Genomic DNA, 5,015 nt, shown 5'->3' on the forward strand with positions numbered 1-5,015 from the left:
ACATCCCTCCATGGCCTCTGTATCAGCTCCTGCTTTCTGACCTGTTTGAGTTCCAGTCCTGACTTCCTTTGGTGATAAACAGCAATGTGGAAAACATAAGCGGAATAAACCCTTTCCTTCCCAACTGCTTCTTGGTCATGTTTGTGCAGGAATAGAAACTCTGACTAAGACACTTAGCAACATTGCCTAGAAAGGAAGGGCCTGAAAAGCCAGAGTGATTTTTAGTTGTTCCATGCAGCAAGGAAATAAGGTATTCTACACTAAAATGTGGAAGAAAAAAAAGATGGCAAATTAGAAACAAGAGACTTGGGGAGGACAGACAGCAAAAATTCTGACAGAATGCACATGATTCTCTCTCTTCGCTGGCTTGCTTTATTTTTTTTTAAATAATAAAATCAGTTTGCTGTAAGCTACATGAACTAACAGGACAGACACACGTGTTCTCATCACTCAGCTTCAACACAAGTGCTTCCTATGGCTGCCACTCATCTCCCTTTATGAGAAAAGAAATGAAATAAAATATAAGATAAACAGCTAGAACCTCTCCCCCATACACACACACACACACACACACACACACACACACACCTTGCTCTCTCCCAAGACCCACTCAGTACCTGAGAACCACAGGCACTACTCCTTCACATGACTGAACATGTTTGTCCCCTGTAGCTGTTTCCATAACCACACAAACCCTGTCTCGAGAAAGAAAAAAAAAAATCACAGGAATAAAACCAACTAATTCTATTGTCTCTCGAAGGAGGTCAGATCATTTCCTTTCCACTTTTTTATTGGGTTGTTAAAATACATCACAATTTTCCCTTCCTGCCCATCTCATCCTGTGCACAGGTCAGTGGCATCAAGAACATTTGCATAGAAGTGTAGCCATCTCCACTATCCACCCCAGAATGACTTCATCTCCCCAGGGGGGAGCCGTGTACCCACTAAACACACGCTGACCTCTTTCCTTAGCTCCTGGCAATCATTGTCTCTTCTGCCAGCAGGAATCTGACCACCCTGGGATCCTCACAAACGTGAGACCATGCAGCATTTGTCTCTTTGCAACTGGGTTATTTCACATCAGAGAACATCCTGGGGCACATGTATGGTGTGTGTCACATTTTCTTTTTTTTTAAAGGATGAATAATATTCCATATTACTTCTGCCCTAACAACCCACAGTAGCTAGTCCAACAATCCCTGGCCTATCCAACCTTGTTTCTCTCTCCCTCCCTCCCAGCCATCCCCCCTACCCATTGCAAGGGATCTATTAGAGCCACTTTATACAACAAACTAAGTCTTACTTCAAGCCAGAAGGAAAATAACAAGCAAACTAACCCTGTATATCAGCCTAGAGACCTTGCATGTGAGGCAAAGGGTAACACTGTTTAGAAAAACAGATACACACACACATACATACACAACACACACACACACACACACACACACACACACACTGCCTCATTCAGCACCATGATCCTCACCTGTGACCTTCAAGATGTCACCATAGCTCAAAGACCTGCAGAAGATGTCTTTCCCTACGTTCATAAGGACAGCCCCCATCCTTACGCCGAACATGCCCAATGTCCGCAGGAATGGTTCCACTGCCCACTGAGGGAAGACACGGAAAAGAACTAACATCAACAAGAAGTGGGCATTTCTCAACTTGTGGGTTGCAACCCCTTTGGGGGTTGAATGACCCTTGCACAGGGGTCACCTAAGACTATCAGAAAACACAGACATTTACATTAAGATTCATAACAGCAGCAAAATTACAGTTATGATGTAACAACAAATGCAATTTTATGGTTGGGGGATCACCACAACATGAGGGACTGTATAAAAGGGTTACAGCATTGGGAAGGTTGAGAACTGCTGAAATAGGGAAAGCCCTGCCAGGAAGGAGAGACTGGAACAGCCCTAATGATGGACCAGACCCTGTCAAAGTGCTAAACACACACCAGGCCTTACGTCCTGATTTTCTACAATGGTGCAGTGTGAAATATGGAGTGTCCCTTATCCAAGACACTTGGGAGCGGGGCTGCTTCTGGTTGGTTTGGTGTTTTTTGATTTGTTTGTTTGATTATTCATTTGTGTGCTTGTTTAATATTTGCACATATAAAATAAGGTATCTTGGGAAAGGGACTCAACCCAAACATGAAACCCATGTGTTTCATGACCATCTTTCTATACACAGCCTGGGAATGAGTTTATGTTGTAATTTAAATCATTTCATGACCTAGAGCATCGCAGATGAATATCTCCACTTGTGGTGTCACATCAACACAAAAAGTCTGGAAGCTTCGACATCTGGATTAGGATGGCCCAACTTATGTTGACCACTCTGCACTGTGTCAATATCCCAACTGAAGAAAGACCTGAAATTTGGAAGGCTGATGCCTGGGTCCTAGCATCCTCCATCCTCCATCCTTCCACCTTCCATCCTCGCCCCTCCTCACCATCTCTAGGTGGAGCTGGTACCATGCAGAACACGTGGTTTTCTACAGAGATGAGTGCAGGGGCTAGGGAGTCTGGAAGGGTGGTGCCAAGGGAGCAAGCGCTGTGTCTGATCCAGTGATGAACTGTGTGTGCCAGAGCTTCTAGGTCTGCAGTTCAGAGCTGGGTGTGACTTCTGCTTGGGACAAAAAGGAGAAAGTAGGTAATATCAGTCCCAAATTAGATGGTACTTCTCCCACCCCAGGCTTTCCAGGATGGTTCCAAACACCCATGCATCTAAACTGATTCATTCTTGATGTTCCGATTAGAACATGCTATGATTTCAGAGCTTGTGCACAGCTCAGAGGTAGATGGCTCGTCAGGCATGCTCAAGACCCTAGGCTCCATGCCAGCACAGCAAAAATGGAAAACAACAACAACAACAACAACAACAACAACGTACAGTTTCAAAGACAGATGAACTGTCTGTCTTCTTCCTCAAGAAGGGCAGTGAAGCAGATCCTTGAAGGAGTCTTCAATGAACTGAAGAGTGCATAGTGGTTATAAAACTCCTTGTCTGCCCTCAGGTGATTAAGTTAAAGAAAGGAAGCCCCCCTGACAAGCAGTGGACTGACATTGTCACTAGTACAGCTAAAGGTGTCCTGGGAACACCAACTATGGCTGAATATAGCTCCACACCAGGGCACCATTCTCTTGTCCTTCCTACCAGGGCCAAGAGCCAATGTGGAAGGGGCCTAGTATATTTCAGTCACTTGCTGAAGGACTTGCAGGCTGTGCTGGGACCATCTTTCAAGATTGTAGCCATTTCCCTCCAAATAGTAAAGTACACGGAAGATGAGTTTCAAAGCCTGGGGTCTAGGGAGTGTGGGTGGGGCGGGAAGCACTAGGCCGTGCTGGTGCATTGCAGAACTACTGACAGTAAGTCCACTGCAGAGCTGAAAATGCAAGGTGCCCTTGACTTGAGAGGCTCCTGTCAGTCACTGCTAAAAGCACAGTCACTCCTAGGCCCTGGCTTCACTTGGCCAAGCAGCAATTTCCAACACAGATAATCAGCTGTTCGAAGAAAAAATATTCAGCAGATTAACTAAATTAACCTTAGCAAGGTTTATGTGACCAAAGAATGATTCATGAATTGGGAAAGACTCATAACTCAGCAGTTCCAGCCACACGAGGCGAGCAGCAGGCTGCTACCAGAGGCCCTAGAAAGCACATAGAGAAAGTACTGGGTCCCTCCAGTGAGTAAATTGGGCCTTCGGGGGCATGGGCTAGTCAGTTGACTGCAATAGGCTTGGTCGTTTGTGATTGTGTAAAACTTGGCTATTTGCCTCTAAAACAGAATAACCCAAAACCTCCTAAATTCAATCCCAGTTTGCTACCAAGGAGTGCATAGCACACAGCAGCCTCGGGTCTGCGGCTTCCTGATTATTTAATTCAGCAGTCTCCCCAAGACAGCCTTCATACGCTCCCGGAACACGTATGCTCCTAGGTCTCTCTGCCAGAACACTGGCCACTCCTCTGATTCATCCTCCAGTCCCCACCCTCTAAGCATCCAAGTCCCCAAGAGCTCAGCCTGCAGATATGTATGTCCCTTCAAAGGTCTCCCTCAGATCGAATGGCTGTCCTACCTACCTGTGATATCTCCCAAATGGATATCCTTGCCTAAACCTTCCCTGATATGTTCCAGACTGACAGACCTGACTGTGCTCTCAATCCCTTTGTCTTAGACTCTGTGTGAGGACCTCCCTAACCCCAGCCGTCACCCATCCCTCATCATGTCTCCATTGCAGTGCCCACTCTCAGAAGAACAAACTGGAAACATGAGATGGGCACACACGATAAATACCAATGGGTTCCTATTGTATACGGCGGTGTAAATGGATCCCACAAATGTGATGCTGAGCAGGAGTGTGGACTCTGTGGTTCTATTTAAATAGAGTCTAGAAAGGAAAAGACACATAGAGACACAGATACAAACTAGTACACTCATTTAAAGATCGTAAAGTAGTTGCAACATGGAAGGAGACACAACAGAGAGATGTGTATACGATGCTTGTTGGTGTGGGTGCTGGTCACACGTCAAGGAGTCTTCAGTGCTATTGTGTTCCTAATGCATACACTAAATGCCAGTACAGCGAGCGATGAGGTCTGTAATGCTCCTGGATGTTCCTGGTTTCTCAGAAATGCAGTTTCTGCTGTTCTCATCCTCCACCCACCACCTACCCAATCCTTACCCCCACCCCAGCCTCACTTTCTGGACAGCTCTATTTTCTTTACAGTATAAATGTCATGTGGTGGTAGAAAATGGTTCAGCACATAAGAGTTCTTGCTGCTCTTACAGAGGACCCAAGTTTGGTTCCCAGCATTCAGGTCAGATGACTCACAACCACCTGTGACTGTAACCTCAGTTCTAGGGGAATCTAACACACTCCACAGGCACCCACAAACATGGTGTATACTCACATAGGCACCCACATATATAAATAAATAATAAATACATAACAAACAGGATTCTGGACACAAGTGCTGGGTTTTTTTTTTGTTTTGTTTTGTTTTGTTTTT

Source organism: Mus pahari, chromosome 14 (genome assembly GCF_900095145.1).
Source record: "Mus pahari chromosome 14, PAHARI_EIJ_v1.1, whole genome shotgun sequence".
In the NCBI taxonomy this organism is placed as follows: domain Eukaryota; kingdom Metazoa; phylum Chordata; class Mammalia; order Rodentia; family Muridae; genus Mus; species Mus pahari.